The sequence below is a fragment of the Canis lupus genome, chromosome 29, assembly GCF_048164855.1.
Source record: "Canis lupus baileyi chromosome 29, mCanLup2.hap1, whole genome shotgun sequence".
Lineage (NCBI taxonomy): Eukaryota > Metazoa > Chordata > Mammalia > Carnivora > Canidae > Canis > Canis lupus.
The window spans coordinates 2,769,674-2,788,584 of NC_132866.1; the positions used below are offsets into that span (position 1 = coordinate 2,769,674).

The 18,911-nt window shown below is 49.5% G+C and overlaps 1 long non-coding RNA gene across 6 annotated transcripts in view; it reads right to left on the reverse strand.

Annotated features, from left to right (window-relative positions):
- Positions 1-17,966, reverse strand: part of LOC140620684 (uncharacterized) — a 50,978-nt gene extending 33,012 nt beyond the window's left edge. For 3 of the 6 annotated variants that reach the window (XR_012020401.1, XR_012020396.1, XR_012020402.1), the window contains exons 1-3: positions 16,511-17,964; positions 15,890-16,025; positions 9,159-9,296 (exon numbers count right to left, since the gene is read on the reverse strand). This is a non-coding gene — a long non-coding RNA (uncharacterized lncRNA). Of the gene's footprint in view, positions 1-2,734; positions 3,415-9,158; positions 9,297-15,889; positions 16,026-16,510 lie in introns of those variants that run through there. The other 3 variants (XR_012020397.1, XR_012020400.1, XR_012020398.1) reach the window with 3 other exon arrangements.
- Between the last annotated feature and the right edge of the window lie 945 nt (positions 17,967-18,911).

The following is an 18,911-nucleotide window of genomic DNA, read 5'->3' on the forward strand; positions in this document are numbered from 1 at the left end:
CTCACAGTACTCCAGCGTCCGTCCGGTCAGCCCCAGGGCGTCCACTCTTTGCATCTGAGGCCCTGGATGCAGCCTGTCTCATCTAGAATGGCTGTGCCTGCATTCAGTGGGAAGTAGCCTGGGCTCCCGAACCGTCCCCAGGCCTCCCTACACAGAGAGCAGCAGGGTCTTCCAGCATTTTGGGGACGACTCTGCATTTTTCTTTCTTTTAACAAATAAACAACAGAACTGACATAGGCTTAAGGCCCTCTCGCTTTCCATGAAGAAAGTTCTGCGTTGCATTAATAAAGAGAAACAGTAGGAATCATGGCAAAAATAATAAACAAGCAGCTCTGCTGGAGAGGAGGAGCTGGAGCTCTCTCTAGGGGACCTGTGCTACTCCTGAGCTAGTTCTTTGTGAAATAAGTTTGATCTGTCCTCAAAAATAATTAAAGCAGCTTATACTTCTGTGAAGACAAATGGCAGAGCAGAAACTCTGAAGGTGAACGCTCTCTCCCAGCGCACGGTGCCTACCTGTTGGGGCAGCTCACCCAGCTAAGCCCGTCCTTTGCTCTCCTGCCCGGGCCATCCCACAGGCTGGAAGGGGATCCCCGGTGCATTCCCAGCACGTTGGCATCAGCTGTGGGCAGGCGCTGCCCTGCAGGTCCAGCATCCCTTCAGTCTGAGCTGCGGGCACAGCCCCTGGCCCTAACCCCCAGTGCCTCCCCGGCTGGCTCGTCTCCCTCATGCCAGGGGTGAGGAGCTCTGTCCCGAGCAAGAAGGCTGCCTCGCCTACAGCTGGGAACCACCAATAGGCCCCCCTCAATACCCTGTGCCTAGCAAAGTCCACAACCAGGCAGGTCACAGCGAAGGGGGGTGTTTGGACTGGTTGCCCCTCCTGTAGTGCCTGACAGGTTGTTTCCAAATATCACAGAATCGGTGAAGAGGCTGGCTCACTGCACAGCATTCAGCTACCTGCCCCCGACCCCCGTTGCTCTGGGTCTCTCTGCCCAAGGTCAAGGGTCAGGGCTGCTCCCTGTCCCAGGTCCAGTTGGGAGAAGGGCTCACATCTCCAGTAGAGCCGGCTGGCCCTGGTGGCTGTGGCAGGCGCCGGTTGTCCTGAAGTTTTTCAGGCGTTTTCTAATTTCCTGGTTGTTTTTCAAAGCTCTGTTCTTTTCTCCTCCATAAACTGATCTTTAAGAATGGTTGTTTGATAGGGGCGCCTGGGTGGCTCAGCTGGTTAGGCAGCCAACTCTTGGTTTCGGCTCAGGTCATGATCTCAGGGTCATGAGATGGAGCCACATGTCAGGCTCTGTGCTCAGCAGGGAGTCTGCTTGAGATTGTCTCTCTCCCTCTGCTTCTCTCCTTGCTTGCTCTAAAAAAAATAAATAGGGCACTCGGGTGGCTCAGCGGTATAGCGCCTGCCTTCAGCCCAGGGCGTGATCCTGGAGACCTGGGATCCAGTCCCACGTCGGGCTCCCTGCATGGAGCCTGCTTCTCCCTCTGCCTGTGTCTCTGCCTCTCTCTCTGTCTCTCATGAATAAATAAATAAAATCTTTAAAAATAAATAAATAAATCTTTAAAAAAAAGTGGTGTTTGATATACAAAGCACACAGTGTTTCACTGGTAAATTCCCTAACCAACATATCAGCATTTGGATGGATATGCCAGCATTCAGAAAATGTTAAAACCTATACAAAAAGGGCAGCCCGAGTGGCTCAGTGGTTTAGCGCTGCCTTCGGCCCAGGGCGTGATCCTGGAGACCCGGGATCCAGTACCACGTCGGGCTCCCTGTGTGGAGCCTGCTTCTCCCTCTGCCTATGTCTCTGCCTCTCTTTGTGTCTCTCATGAATAAGTAAATAAAATTTTTTAAAAAAAATCCTCTACAAAAAATATTACCATCGACAATATCAAGATATTATTACTACCAACATCATAGGCCTATCTTTGACTTACTGAACTACAGCAATGTTAGGGTTCAATCTGGAAATAGCACTACATGGGTAAACAATCCAAGGGAAGGCCTTTTTAGTTAAAAAGTAAAATGAGTCAATACAATGGTAGGTTGTGTTAATACTGTAAGCTCACAGAACCTTTCCTGAGGTTGCAAAAAGGAACATATGGTGCCCATTTAAAATTCACCAATTACATAGAAGAGGTCAAGGATGAAACCATTTACCGAAGTCAGAAACCTGGTAGGCAGGGGGCGGGCCCGGAGCGGAGCGGGGCTGCAGGCAGGCGCCCCCCAGCCTTCTCGAGCACGTGGTCCCAGCGGGCCCCAAGCACGACTGGCCAGATCCACACCACCCCCGGCTAATGACTGAGGTGCCTCGGGGGGAGTGCCTGGCACAGCGCGAAGGGAGGGACGACAGTCTCCAGCCTGACCGACCGACCGGCACTCTCTGCCACTGATAGCGCCACTCTGGTGGTGACCCCTGCAGCCCACCTTTCCCCCATTTTTCTTGCCAGATTATTTTGAGGGGTGGGAAATTGAAAGATGTATTTACTTTTAAGCTGATTTTATTTTTTTCAGCATCATCTTTACAGGCATATAGAGTATTTTTCCTTAAAAAGGACCTAGAAGACCCTGGAAGCTCCCTGCCTCTCTCTTCCTCTCTACAGCCGGTGACTCTTGGTCACGTTTGCAGCCTTGCACTCACCACCCCGCTTAACAAACGCAGGGGAGAGATTGCTACTGCCTCTGAGAGAGAGGTCAGGAAACACCGAGGTTTAAAAAAATCTTTAAGAAGATTACCTCCCAAATCATTTCCAGACACCACCTTGGTTCGGAGGTTCCTGGCAAAGGAGAGCGACCGTTCCCCAACCGGCTCTGAGATGAAAACCCAAAGACACTCAGCTCAGCTCACCAGATACAGAACAGCGACTTTGAGAATAAAAACATTTTGCAAAAAGCACATTAAGTTTTGAATTTAAAATGAGACCTGATTAGAATGTTTGATCTCGCATCTTTTTATGCTACAAGTCAATGTTTTCTTATGGACAATTTCACGTCTATAAAGTGAGCAGAATAGCACGACGAGCCCCATTCACCTATGATCCGGCTTCCACATCCATCACCTACACCCCCTTCTCCCCACGACAACCCTCTCAGGTAAAAGGTACATACTTTGAGACGCACAAATCTTAACTGTACATGGTTGACGAGTGATACATTCATTAACCTGCATCCTCATGAAGATACAGACTTTTCACCACCCCATGAAGCTCTCTCCTGCCCTTTCCCAGGTAAGCCCACCTGCTCCAGGAAACCAGCCTCGTGGATTGTTTTTCTATCACCCACCTACACGGTAGGTTCATTTTTATTGCTGAGTGATATCCCATTGTATGGCCACACTACACACTCATCCTTTCTTTTCATCCATTCTCTTGTTGGGTGCTTTTTAGATTGTTTCTGATTTCTGGTTATTATGAATATACCTGCTAAAATCTTCCGGCATTCCTTCCTTTTTTTTTTTTTTTTTTTCAAGATTATTCTGACCCCTTAGGTTCTTTGTACTTCCAGACACGATTTTAAAAACAGCCAACTTCTATAAAAGTCTACCGGGGTTATAATTGGAATAGCTTTGAATTTTTTGATCAATTTTTGGAGAATTGACACCTTAACCATAAGGGTTTTCCAATCCAGAAACAAAGGATATTCATTTAGGCCTCTACTTTCACTAAGAGAGATTTTGTGGTTCTCAAGGAAAGAGGTCTTGCATGCCATTCATTAAATCTAAGTGTTTTGTTTTTGATGTTATCATGAATAGTATGGCTTTTGAGTTTTCCAGTTGTTTCCATATTTGTTGCTAATTTATAGAAATACCATTGATATTTGCATATTGGCCTTATATCGGTGACCTTGCTAACTCCACATTTTTACAGTTTCTACTTGTTGATTCATTGGGATTTCCTATGTATACATTCAAGCTATCTGCCAACACGGGTAGTTTTACTTCTTTCCGATCTTTATGAATTTGGTTTTCCTTGTTTCATTGCACAGGCTGGCATTTAAGATAAATGTTGAATAGCAATAGAGCAGATGTATTGCCTCGCTCCTCATCTTAGGGGAGAAAACATTTAACATTTCACCTTTAAGCAGCGAACTGTGTACTCTTCATAGAAGCTTTTCATCAGATTGAGAAATCTCCTTTTTATTCCTTCCTTGCATGTTGATTTTTTTTTTTCAAGTGATTTTTCTGCGTCTCCTGAGCTGATCTCTTCTATTGTTTCCTTTTATTCTGTCAATAATGCAAAGTATACCGATTTCTGACACTAAGCCAACCTTGCATTCTGGAGAGTTTGTCATTGCTTGGTTTTCATTGCTACTATTTTCTGAGAAAAATTTTTTGCACCTATGTTCACAAAAGGTGTTGGTTTATAAGTATTTTTCTTGTATTTTTTCAGGTTTTAGCATAAGGATTATTAATACTCAAATCTGCTTTATTAAAATCTTTACTACATGTGGCTTCGCTGTAAAAATAGTCCCCCCCGCCCTCGCTGTGGGAAAACTGCTCCAACAGTCAACAGGGTCAGGGAGAGCCGGGTGACAGCAAGCCACCCAGGAGCAGAGCGAGCTGGGAAGGTCTGTGGGCTATCACCCATCTTCTGGCCCCCCGGTCTGCAAGGAGCCTCACTCTTTCAGGCTCTGGGCTCCTAAGAGGGCTGTGCTTTGCCTGACCTCCTGCCACCTGCCACACGGGCCCTCAAAGCAGAGGCTGCAGAAGCAGAAGCACTGGAACCCACGCTGTAAACAGATGAGCAGAATCAATCGGGGACTGAAATCACACAGCAGCTTAGCATCTTTCCATGGAGATGATGTGGGCAGGTTCTAGGTTGTCGTAATGTCTGAGTGTTGGAAAAAAAGCACCAGTGTTTCAAGTACTTGGGTCTCTCCATTGAATCAGGGTGACCAACTCCACACCAGCAGATGCAGCCCTCAGATGGACGGTGGGGTCATTCATTCTGGAGGCGAGGGGCGTCTCTGGAGACGGGCAGATTTCATCACCTGCTGAACACCACTCCCTGCTCTACCTCCACAGCACTCTGTGATTTGAAACGATTTCACTTTCCTCTTCGGACTTTCTCCACTAGAATTAAACCCCATGGGGCAGGGACACACCTGTCCTGCTCAGTTACCTCCTGAGAGCCTAGAACAGTGCCTGGCCCATGGTGGATGCTCAAGCCCTCGTTGGAAGGATGAATGAATGAACTGGTGTATAAGATAGTAACTGCTGAGTCCTGTGGACGGATGTGACTTTGAAAAGTGCCCAGTTCAATTCCCTTGGGGAAAACCTTGAATGAGTCCCCTGACAGGGGCTGACTCGAGCTCCCCCCACTGCTAGAATCTTGGCATGTTTTAAATGCAGACCTCAGTTTTCCTGCGGTATATGGGTGGAAGAGTCCTCACCTTACAGCCCTGGAGGATTGAGGAAACATATCAAAGCACTGGCACAGTTCTACGCAGGTGTGACGTGTTGCTATGATTTTAACACAGACTGTCCAGCAAGACGACCTGGTTGGGCCAGGACCCCGTGGTCACAGAGAAGGCTGCTTGCTGCCCAGGTGGGACTTTTTTTTTTTTTTTTTGCATTGAAAATGATCACACAATTGGAATGCATTTTTAAAAGGCTCCTTCCTTATAGAAGTTTTAATAGGAGATATCTAGGAGAAAAAAACATTTCTTTCGGAGTACTCGTTAATTGATATTAAAGCTTACTCACGAAAGGACTTACAACACAAGTCTGACAGTTGACAGGAATTGGGAAATTTACTTCTATTTTAATGCTGAAATGTAGTTCACACTGAATTCCTCCTCCTGGGTGAAATATCCTTCCCTCAATTTTTACAGGACTTTGTAATAAGGGCAGTTGTATGTGCTCATCAAAAATAGAAAGCGGCTGATGGAGTGGACATGTTCCGTGTAAATATTTAGTACAGGCGTTGGCGGCTTTTAAATTTGCATCTTGAGCTGAATGTATCTGCTGATTTTCCCATCTGCTAATATTTCCCCATCTGCTAAATACCTGCTACCAGGGGAAGACGAGGCCTTTGTCATCCCTCTGCTTCACCTCCATGTCCCCTTCACCCGAACCTGGAAGTAGCACCGGCGTCCCGACGAGCAGACAACAGACATGCACGGACCCCACTCTGCCCGTGGACAACAGCCCAGCCCAGGAGCCCCATCGGAGGGAACTCGGGTTTGCCTCCCCAGGGCCACTCCCGGCGTCGCTCCAGCCATGTGGAGCGCAGAGCCCGGGGAGCAGCAGCTGCTCCGGGACACAAGGCCAGCCCTGGAGGAGAGGTGTGTCTGCGTAACATCCACCTCGGACAGCACGGCGAGGTGGCGAGGATGGCACGCCACCGACGCAAGGGGCCAAGAGACACCCAGAATGGGGAGCACTGGCTGCAAGAAGCCAGCAGGAAAACCAGGCCCAGACTGCATCCCTGCAGTCTCATCCAGCCTGGACCCTCCCTTCCCAGGGTCAGAAGGTTCTGGATGTGTCTTTGGTGCCTGGGAAAGGGCTGGAGCCTCAGCACGGAGCTCAGTGTCTCCACCCCCGGCTCCTGCACCATCTTGACTATGGGGAGGAGGGTTGCGTGGACCATGACCGTGGTTCGGGCACCCTGGGGCTTGAGCCCTAACACACACTCCCTCTCTCCCCGAGTGACGCAGGTGAGCTGGCCAGCCTGCCTCCTCGGTGTCTATCATTTACCCCCCAACAGACTTCCCCTTTTTCCTCTTTAGACCCCAAGAAGCCAGAGAGCTCCAGCTGCTCAGCTCTGGGGGGAGGGGGGGCCTAGAACAGTCTGAGGGAGAAGGAAGCTGTGGTGCGGCTGCTGCCCCCACGGACAGGCCAACACCCCAGCGTCCACACATCGCGACACAGACCGGGGACAGAATGAAACGGCCCCAAAGAGCAAGAGTTCCATTTTATGCTTAAAATCAAGTCTGTCCCAGGAGGTCCCAACTGTGTAGACACTTGATTGATGGCGGCAAATAATGATTCTCAGTTTTGCTGGGAGCTTGCCTTCGTCGAAAGCCAGAGATGAATAAAATATACGAGAGCACATCAAATATAGTGCAAGGACAACATATACAAACAGTACATTAAGCATTATGGAAGACGATAAAGAGCTGGAAAAACAGATCCGAGTTAGCAGATGGGCTCCGATTCCGGGTCTGTCTGCGGGAATGGGGAGCGGAGGCAGGGACTGCGCGTGGCCCTTCGGTCCTGGGAATAGTTCATTAGGTGGAAAAGCTGAACAGATTAATTTCCACCACCTCTCCCCTGCTAAATTCCCAGCTCCCGGGGAGGTGCTCGGCCACCGCAGCCCCTGCCCGCCAGGCCCCGGGCTTCCCTCCGCAGAGTGCAGTGTCAACAAAAATGCTACAGTGACATTTCTCTCCTGCTCTCAATTACATGTAGGCTTTTCACTGCCAGTATAAAATACATATTGTGCTCCAGCGAGATCCATTGTACTGGGGTCAGCGGGAACTCATTGTCCTTTTTGCTTTAGAACAAGACAATACTGACATCTGTAAGATTTGCTGTAAATAATCCGAGGGCTATAGGTACAGAGCAGTGGCGAGGGGAAAGAGGGAGGGAAGAAGGTGTGGAGAGAGAGCAAGATGCTGAGCCGTGGACCGGATCTGAAGCCACCCGGAGACCCAGGCTTGTCTAGGGGAGGCCGCACCCAACGGTCGGCATCGGTTAGGGGGAGAGCGAGTATGTGGCAAGCGCTACGGGACGACTCGGGCAGAAACACCGAGTGCGGGCAGCCTTTGCCGCTGGGACGGAATTCATCCCTGAGCGGCAGAGAGGCCCGGGCAGGGCTGGCTGTGCCCGTCCTCAGGCAGAGCCGCGAGCCCGGGAGCCACGCGTGGCCTCGAATCCCAGCAACGCGGGTGGCGGGAGCAGAGGATGGTGATGAAGTGCCATGGAGCCACTTCCCAGGCAGTTCAAATCAGTAAGCCAGGACCGGGTGGGGTCAAGAGGCACAAAGACTCGGGAAGCACGGGGGCCTACTGGGGGCCTACTGGGGGCCTCCGGAGTCAGAGTGCTGGGAAATCAAAAGCGTGTTTGATAACCAGAGCAGCTCTTTGCCAAAGGAGAGCTTTGTCATGGAAAAGAAAGTTTGGCGACAGGCAGGGATGACAAAGGGCTACCAGGGCCGGGAGATGGTCCAGCCAAGCTTCCAGGCAGGCCCGCAGCCCCTGCACCGCTCCGTGTCGGCCCGCATGGGAGGCCACGCACCCCGGGATCCCGCGTGTGTGCGTGGCTGCACGCAAGCAGCTGTACACGCATGTGCGTCCTGAGAGCTTGGAGGTGGAGCAGATGGCTGGGGCCAGGGCGGCTCTGCTCAGTGACCAGCGCTGCTTCTCTGGCTGTGTGTGTGTGTGTGTGGGGGGGGACCGCGGGGCACCCCCAAGTCGCCGGCAGCTCCGAGGGCGCTGCGGCGAATTCCTCTGCGCTCAGGACTTTTAACCTTCAAGACGAAATCTCTTCAGCCTGTGCCTTTTTTCCCTTTGGTCACATCCAGAAAAGTGAGCATGTGATTCCAATTTGAAATTAAAAGTCATGTCTGAATAACAGAACTGCATTCTCATTTCCTAATACCCTGGTTTTTACTACTTTGCATTCAACTGTGAAAAGTCTTTTAAAAACTCGGAACAGCAGTAAAACTTGAATGAATGTTTGACCCATTATTGCATAGCGGGTGCGCCTTCCAAGTAGGAGAGACTGCCAAGTTCTCCCCACCTAATATTTCCACTTTAATTGTGCCACTTGAGAAATTTACGTGCCTCAAAATATGGCATGAATCTTACGCTTATTGCAGTATCATTAGCAGCAACATTTAAGCAACATCTGTGTGCTATAGAACTAATTGAAGTAGCAGAAGTGGCAGCTGTAAATCCACAGGAAGATGGCAGTTTGTACCCAGCACTGCTGAGTTAGCTAGTAACTGTCAGCCTGTTCCTGCAATCTGGTCTCGAGCACCACGGTACAGGCACACAATGTCCAAAAAAATACAGCGAGTAGGCTAATGATCCTATTAACCACTTTGCTGCACCAATTTGGCTGTTTTTCCAGTTTCCTTGTTGAATTTCATTATAAATTTCTCCATTCCTGTAAAAAGTCCAGTGTGTGAGACGCGTCTGACTTTAAACTACTTACCTGAGCCGAGAAACGCCGGTCTGGCCAGACCAAACGGAGGATTGATTTTTTTTTTTTTTTTTTTTTTTGTTATTTAATCATTCTGGCTCCCCATCACTCCTTTCGATCGCTTAAAAAAATTTTTTTTATCACACGCGTCTGTGTATAAAAAAAAAAAAAAACAACTTTAAGATCCCTAGTCATGTTGATATTTAAAGCAATGGCATTTTCTTCCCATGGACATAACATTTTCAATAATCAATACAAGATGGCAACCATAATTTATGACCGGTAGGGGGAGGAGGGCAGGGCAAGTGCGCGCGTGGTGTAAAGGGATCAGGCTGTCCGAGGGACTCGGGGGTCTGGGCTCCCCGTCGGCTCGCCAGGTTGACACACCAGGGCCGATGACTGACAGCCCAGCCACACGCTGGTTTGGACCCAAAAGGCATCGACTGTTTTCATTTCTTCAATATTAAGAAAAATGATACCGATTCTCCCCCATAGAAAGCCAGTGAGGTTGGGAGCGAGGAATTAATTACCAACATGCCTCTTTTTGCAGAAGCAGCGAGGGGGTCAGAGCCACTGTTTCTACTCAGGATACATCCTCCATCGAGCACAACTGGAAGAAAATATTTCTGACACTTCTTCGCAACCCAGCCCCATCTTGCTTTTAACTCCGGATTTGCTTGCTTTTTTGTCTTGGCGGCGAGTGGATGGTTCCCCCCCGGTGCCTGGCCCTTAGACAATGATGTAACTGGTATCTTTCGAAGCACTCAAGAGTGTTGGAAATACACAAAAGAAGGCCTCCTTCAATATATGATGACTGGTGTGTTTGCCAACAACCCGACTTCATTAGAAAATTGGCACGTCCACCCAGCTGCCATGTGACACGCCGTTAACTGTGGACATTTGTTGTCTTAATGCTCAAGTACTCAGGGACTCGACTGATAAGGGAGAAAGTGTTTGGAATCTGCTGAACCCCACGCTTAGGGGGGCACGCCACCTCACGGTATTGAAAATCAATAGTCACGTGACGGCGGGGAGGTCAGAGGTCCCCAGAATTAACTTCCTAGTACTAAATTACTATCCCTCGTTTCTCGGCTTATTTTCTAACAATGATACATTTTTAAGGGGGGCTGGTTAAAAACCACTCATGAACACAAAGCGAGAAAACCAGAAGCACCGGCTGCCGGTTTCTACCCCCGCCCCCGCCCCGGAAGCATCAGGATGTTGAAGGCTCCGTCCATCTGCAACTCAGGTTCTTTTAAAATCTATTTCGTTTTGAGCGGTGGTGTTTTAACCGTCACGTGAAAGGACAGAAGCTGGCTTGGAAGCCGGCCTGGAAGCCGGCCGTATCTCGGACTCACCCCTTAGAGCAGCTGAGTGGTGACGTGGGTGCCATCCCTGCCCTAGGCCGGTGCTTGGGGAGGTCAGAGCACAGGAAGTGGGAGAGGGAGAGGAATATCCTCCCGGCAGATCATTTTAATTGAGAAATAAGCTCCAGGGCCCAACCACAGAGTCGCTTCTTCGGATGTCGCTTCCGAACGGGATTCTGGAGTCCAGGGGCCCCTCGGCCCCATCCCCACCCTTCTCCGTCAGAACGGGGGCTCGGCTCACCTTAATGCGTGCGAAAGGACACGTGGTCAAAACAGGGGAGCATTGTATCAGCTTTTTCCGAAAACTGTGCATCTTCTTTGATCCTACGGCCAAACTGCACAAGTGGGCAGTTTCTTGGAGTTTGGCGATGGCGCGGAGTCTGAAACCAGTCAGTGAAAGGTTCTGGACCAGCATGCGGTTCTGGTCATTTGGAAATACTGGTTCCCTGAGTGAGGCGGATCTTCCAAATGTTGACACGTTTCATTACGTGATACTAAAAAGTCCTATTTGTATCACAGTCCCATTAGAAAAATCTATTCATAAGCTGTAAAGCTCACAGTGATAGACATAAGTTTTCAAAAATTTGTTCAAAAACAAATTTTTTAAAAAGATTTATTTATTTGAGAGAGAGAGAGAGAGAGCGCACAAGCAGGGGTGGGGGCATGAAGAGAAGGGGATAGGAAGGAGAGAAAAGCAGACTCCTCGCTGAGTGTGGAGCCTGATGTGGTGCTTGATCTCATGACCATGAGATCATGACCCCGGAGGTCATGACCATGAGAACACAACCTGAGCCAAAATCAAGCATCAGGCACTTGATCAACTGAGCCACCCCAGGTGCTCCCTAAAAACAAATTTTTATCACTGGCAATAAATATGGTCATTTGTTCTCCTTTCAAGGACAGGCTTACTTCATTTATTTTTATTTTTATTTATTCTTAAGATTTTATTTATTTGAGAGAGAGAGAGAGAGAGAATGAGCAGGGGGAGAGGCAAAGGGAGACGTGGACTCCCTGCTGAGCAGGACCCTGGGATCATGACCTGAACTAATGGCAGACACTTAATGGACTGGGCCACCCAGGCACCCCTACTTCATTCATTTTTGAGAAAATGCCAGCAAACACACATCTGAATGACCACTCTTGGTAAACTCATCTTTTAATGTTCCCCCAGGTGTGGTTTCCACCCACTGCCCATGTCCCCATGATGCAGGTGTGTGTGTGGGGGGGACTCTCCCAGCCTGCTGAACCAGAAGGAACCCCCTACCACAACAGTAGTTCAAGAGGGGGGTCAGCGTGAACCAGTTCTAGAGTCACTCACCACCCAAGAATCTGAGCAGAAAGGGGCACATGGCTGCGCTGAATCATGGTCTCCAATCACCTGCTTACAATGTTCAAATTATGGGATATTTGATGCAAAGAAGCCAATGTGATAATACCTATGTTGTGAAATATTATAAGGACACTAGTGAATCTACAACCCCGCCTAGGAAGTGGAACAATACGGGACCGTGTGGTTGAATATCTACATTTTCTACAGTATTCTACCTTCCCATCTCTGCCCCAGAGGTAACAACTTAAATTTTGTATTTATCATTTCCTTGCCCTTGACAAGGTTCTAGGGATGTCTGGGTGGCTCAGTGGTTTAGTGTCTGCCTTTGGCTCAGGGCGTGATCCCTGGGTCCTGGGATCGAGTCCTGCATCAGATCCCCACAGGGAGCCTCCTTCTCCCTCTGCCTATCTCTCTCTCTCTCTGGGTCTCTCATGAATAAACACATAAATAAAAAAGTTTTTTTTAAAGAAAAGGTTGTATTATGTATGTGTGCATGTTTATATATGTGTATATTCATAGGTGATTGTGTATGTATATATTTCAAGAATTATATATCCATTGAGGCTTGACTTTTATTGAGCACAGTAGTAGGAAGGCCTAGCCACAGCAGTCAGACAACAAAAAGAAATAAAAGGCATCCAAATTGGTAAGGAAGAAGTAAAACTCACTATTTGCAGAGGACATGATACTCTATATAGAAAACCCTAAAGACCACCAAAAAACTACTAGAACTGATATATGAATTCAGTAAAGTCACAGGATACAAAATCAAGCAGCAGAAAGGGAAATTAAGAAAACAATCCCATTTACAACTGCACCAAAAACAATAAAATATTTTAGGAATAAGTTAACCAAAGAAGTGAAAGACCTGTACTCTGAAAACTATAAAACGCTGATGAAAGAAATTGAAGATGACACAAAGAAATGGAAAGACCTTTCATGCTCATGGATGGGAAGAACAAATATTGTTAAAATGTCTACACCACCCACAGAAATCTACAGATTTAATGCGATTCCTACCAAAATACCAACAGCATGTTGAAATAAAGCTAGAGCAAATAATCCCCAAATTTGTATGTTCACAAAAGACTCATTAGCCAAAGCAATCTTGAAAAAGAAAAACAGAAGTAGATGTATCACAATCCCAGGCTTTAAGTTAGATTATAAAGCTGTAGTCATCAAAACCGTATGGTACTGGCAAAAAATACAAACACAGGTCAATGGAACAGAATAGGAGCAGAGGAAAACCCACAATTATATGATCAATTAATCTTTGACAAAGGAGGGATGAATATGCAATGGGAATGGGACCGTCTCTTCCACAAATGGAGCTGGAGAAACTGGACACGCTACGTGCAGAAGAACGACACCGGACCACTTTCCTATACACACACACACACCAATAAACTCAAAATAGACACATCTCCCGAGGCAAGAGAAACAAAAGCGAAAATTACTGATACTACATCAAAATAAAAAGTTTCTGTGCGGGAAAGGAAACAACCAACAAAACTAAAGAGCAATCTACTGAACGAGAGAAGATATTTGCAAGTAATGATTCTGATAAAGGGCCAGAACCCAAAATATATAAGAAACTCATACAATTCAATACCCAAAAACCAAATAATCCAACTAACAATGGGCAGAAGGCACGAACAGACATTTCTGCAAAGAGGACACACAGGTGCCAACAGACACGTCCCTCGTCATCGGGGAAATGCAAAGCAAACTCACAGTGAGATACCACCTCACGCCTGTCAGGATGGCTGGAGTCACAGAAACAAGTATTGGCGAGGATGTGGAGAACAGGAACCCCCCTCCTACACTGCTGGTGGGAATGCAAACTGGGGCAGCTGCTGTGGAAAATGGCATGGAGTTTCCTCAAAAAGTTAAAAGAACTACTGTAGGATCCAGCAACCGCACTACTGGGTATTTACCCAAAGGATGCAGACACACAAATTCGCACGGGTACCTGCACCCCAGTGTTTACAGCAGCAGCGTCCCCAGCCACCAGGATCTGGAAGCAGCCCTAGAGTCCATCCACGGATGGATGGATGAAGATGTGGCGTGTACGTAATGGACTATTGCTCAGCCATGAGAAAGAATGAAATCTTGCCCTCTGCAACAACATGGATGGATCTAGAGAGAACGATGCTGAGTGAGAGAAGTCAGACATAGACAAATGCCGTATGAATTCCCTCCTATGTGGAATTTAAGAAATAGAGGAGCAAAGGAAAAAAAAAAGAGAGAGGCACTAAGAAACAGACTCCTAACTCTAGAGGAGAAACTGTTGGTTGCCAGAGGGGAGGAGGTGGGGTTGGGGGAACAGGTGATGGGGCGAAGGGCACGCGTGTCCTGATGGGCACTGGGTGACGTACAGAGCTGTCCGATCACTGTATCGTACACCTGATCCTGATACAGCACCGTACTTTAACTACACTGCAGCTGAATTAAAAAAAAAAAAAACTTAATTAAAAAATGCTTGTTTGGGACGCCTGGGTGGCTCAGTGGTTGAGCGTCTGCCTTCGGCTCAGGGTGTGACCCTGGGGTCCTGGGATCAAGTCCTGCATTGGGCTCCCTGCATGGAGCCTGCTTCTCCCTCTGCCTGTGTCTCTGCCTCTCTCTCTGGGTCTCTCATGAATAAATAAATAAAATCTTTTTTTTTTTTTAAAGGCTGGTTTGTGATCTTTACAGAATTAGTGCAACCCCCTGCACTCTGCTTTGTTGACTTCTCACCTTGTATCTGGGACGCACCCACGTTACAGCACGAAGCTCTATTCACTTTCAAAGCTGCACAATGTCCACTATTCATGCACTTGTTTTTCGCTGGACCGTTGTTCAGACTGACTATGGTTTTCTCTCCTGCACCCAGGCCTGGTTTCTGGGTGCAAGTCAGAGTCCCCAGGGAGTGTGCGTGGCGAAGAGACGGCCGAGCTGGAACGCCACAGGGTAAAGCCACAGGACTGTCCAAAGTCACACACAGACCCAGAGCTCTTTTCAATATCTTCTAGAAGCATTTCTTTGAATTCCTAGAGCATCAACCATAGTTGGCTCTTACTACGCACGGGCACTTGTGGGCTATTCTAGAACCCCAGTGGGATCAGGACAGATTCTGAGGCCTTGGGCTTCCCATCTTCAAAGCTGGATTGTTTTGGGACATGACACTTATCTTTCCTGTGGGGGGAACTGCAGTATATCCCAGGGTGTTGTGGGATCACAGCTGCCCGCCTTGATGAAGAGTGCACCTGTCAGCGCTCTGCTGGTGACCGTGCTCTTTGAAGAGGCCGGAGAGGAAGAGGGCCTACAGCACAAACGGAGGGCCCGCCGCCTGGAAAGTGGGCTTCGTCAGACCATACACCAGGCATTGGAGGGCACCCAGAGGTCTCTCTCAAAAGGACAGACTTTCCAGAATGTTCCGACGATGCTCAGAAAGCAGGCTTTTCACATCCACTAGCCCCTGATTCCTCTACTGTTTGGGCACAACTTTTTTTTTTTTTTTTTAAATACATTTAAAACAATTCTTTTCAGAAGTTTCTGCTCCTAGTTGGGCTCGTCTGAAGCAGATTCCTGCAGGGTTGGCCAAAGGCGTGGCCACCCCACGTGTGACTCAGGCTCTGCTGTTCCTGAAGCTGGCTCCACTCTGCTGACAGCAGGCGACGAGCTGCTGTCAGACGGTCGTCTCACCTGGCATCACCCTCTGTAACTGCAGGCCTCCGGGGCCGTCTCGGGTTGTTTCTGGCCCCGGCAGTGGCTCTGCGAACTGGCTGCTGTGTTTTCCAGTCGTGAGGAGAGCTTCCAGGGGGTTCTTCCGATAATCATCATCTTGATGTTAAATGTAAATATTGTCACCGTGGTTTAAAGAGAGATTAATGGTTTGCTGACAGCTCCGTACGTCCTTAGGAAGTAACGTACCAAAGAGAACATCCAATCACCATTTTATTCCCAACCCCACCGGGGAACCACACCCACCGCTGCTGCCTGCGTCCCCGGAGCTCGGGCCGGTGCTGTCGGGTCTGGGGCTTGGACGTCTTTTCTGAGCAACTTACCGACGGAGAAGGAAGTCCGGCATGTATCCCGTAATGAGGGAAAATAGTAGAAACTGCTAAATGCCAGCTCAGTGCCAGGTGTCTCACACGTCCGGCTCTGCTCTCTGCAGAAACTTCGAGGCAACGGCTTCAGCTCCTTTCCAGAGATGAGACAGTGGAGGATCAAACAGGTTTGGGGCGGCCCAGCCACTCACCCGCCGTGGTCGGTTAATTGAGTCACTAACCGGAGCCCCAGGCCCTTGCAGGCCCTCTCTGTGCATCCCTGGGCTGCAAGTCACACCAGCCCGAGGTCGTGGGCAGCAAGACAAACCCACTGGGGCTAGTTCACCTGACCCTGTCCCACCTGCAGAGCAGCATAGGACGTGCTGCCAGCGGCCCTGGGGCGTGGGACAGTCCTCCCTCCTGCTTCGGCCTCGGCCTCAACCACACCTCCCTGATGAAGCCAGGCCCACGGCCCTGTCAGGGCTACGGCGCAAGCGTCAATACCGGGAGGACCCGCCAATTATACTCCACATCTGAATTTCTTATATTTTCTAAGTGTTTTACACTAATTAGTTAGTCCTGTTAGCTCTAAGGATTAGTAGCTTCTCTAACAAGACACAGCGACGTTAAGTGACTTACCTAATTATGTAAAACACGGGATGCAGAGATGAGACGGCAGGCTTCTCTGTGGCGGGCTCGGGCCTGCTCTGCGGGGCGCGGCGCCCGCCCGCCCTCTGTGCTCATGGGTCCCCAGGAAGCAGGGGATGCAGTCCCCACCTCCGCAGGCCAGTGGGGCGCTAGCTGAGGTCCCTGTGCTCTCCTTGGGGCCTGGCTCCTCACGGATTACCTCCCCTGCCAGGAAGCCAGCGCGTGACCATTCCCTGTCCCATGCGGTGCTGCGTGATGTTCAACGACAGAGGAGGAGTTCAGAGAAGCGCACCATCCTGAGGCAGGAAAGTGGAGGAAAAGCCGCAGGAGGACGCCGGTCTATGCAGATCCGGGGGGCTCCCGCAGACTAGGGCAGGGTCCTGGGGCCTCAGCATCCCCCTGTGGCACAAGGCTGAGGACTGCCACGCCCTGCTGTCCTGACTGGCTGCCATCGGGAACTTCACCCAGAATGGACCCCACACGTGACCCCTCCACGGCGACGAGGGTGTCTGCCCCCTCACCTGACCATCACCACTGCCTTCCAGGTCCCCAGTTTCCTCCTGCAGGGCCAGTGCCACCCGGGCCACCACTGCTCTAAGTTGTCAAGTGCTCCTTCTACTTGAAAAGCCTTCCACATCCCATCCAGCAATATCAGGTGCAGGGCATGCCCTCCCTCCTCCAGGAAGGCCCTCTTGATTTTCTAGTTCAGAACACCCTCTCTTCCATGACTGCGCCTACTCTGAGACAGCACGCCTCGAGCTATTTTTTTTTTTTCTCATGTTGGTGTCACACAGCCCGTCTAGGTAGGGACCGCCTGCTGTTGCTCCCACGGGCTCACCCGGGGTCTCAGCCAACTGCCCTGCAGGGCGACAGCAGGTGCGACAGGTTGGGTGAAAATGGCACCAGTCTTGAGGCTAACCTGCACTCGCCAGTGCTGCGCTTAAGACATCTGTCAGGGACCCTTCACCAGGTAAATACATGGCTTTTAGAATCAGAAATGTTAACATGTTTCTGCTGCAAATATTTGGGATGCACAGATAAACACAGAAGAGGAGGTGCGACCACTCATGATTTCTGGTGCTGAGGCAAGCACTGGGGGACCTCGCTCTACAGTCTGGTGGGACTTCGTCAAGATAAGAAGCTTCTGCACAACAAAAGAAACAGTCCACAAAACTACAAGACAACCTGCAGAATGGGAGAAGAGATTTGCAAATGACACATCAGATCAAGGGCTAGGATCCAAGATCCATAAAGAACTTATTAAACTCAACAGCCAAGAAACAAACAGTCCAGTCATGAAATGGGCAAAAGACATGAACAGACATTTCTCCAGAGAAGACCCTCACACGGCCACCAAGCACATAGGAACGTGCTCCGCATCCCTGGCCACCAGGGAAATACAGATCCAAACCACACTGAGATCCCACCTCACCCCAGTGAGAACGGGGGAAAATTAACAAGACGGGAAACCACATGTTGGCGAGGATGTGGGGAAAGGGGAGCCTCCTGCACTGCTGGTGGGAACGTGACCTGGTGCAGCCACGCTGGGAAACTGGGGGGAGGGTCCTCAAAGAGGTAAAAAATAGACCTGCCCTACGACCCAGCAATTGCACTGCTGGGGATTTACCCCAAAGATACAGATGCAGTGAAACGCCGGGACCCCTGCACCCCGATGTTCACAGCAGCAACGTCCACAATAGCCACACTGTGGGAGGAGCCTCGGTGCCCATCGACAGATGATGGATCAAGAAGCTGTGGTCTATGTGGACGGTGGGATATTCCTCGGCCGTTAGAAACGACAAATACCCACCATGTGCTTCGACGTGGATGGACCTGGAGGGTGTGATGCTGAGCGAAGTAAGTCAATCGGAGAAGGACAAACATTATATGTTCTCATTCATGTGGGGAATATAAATAATAGTGAAAGGGAATAAAGGGGAAAGGAGAGAAAATGAGTGGGAAATATCAGTGAGGGAGACAAACCATGAGTGACCCCTAACTCTGGGAAACGAACAAGGGGTGGTGGAAGGGGAGGTGGGCAGGGGGGTGGGGGTGACTGGGTGATGGGCACTTGACGGGATGAGCACTGGGTGTTATACTATATGTTGGCAAATTGAACTCCAATAAAAAAACATACATATATATAAAAAAGGAAAAAACAAAGCCCTAAATAGACTTCCATGCATATGTGATGTCTGAGCACTACCGTCGCCTTCCCGCAGCACGGCAGGACACAGACCCCCGGCTCGAGGGGCTCCAGGACGGAGCTCAAACACCGCACCGTCCCCCCAGCATGCAGCCCCTGAGGCCGCGGCAGCCGAGTTCGGAACCAGCACGATGGACACGGGCGGAGTGAAGCCAGAGGCTCCGTGTTGGGAGTGGGGGGCTCTGA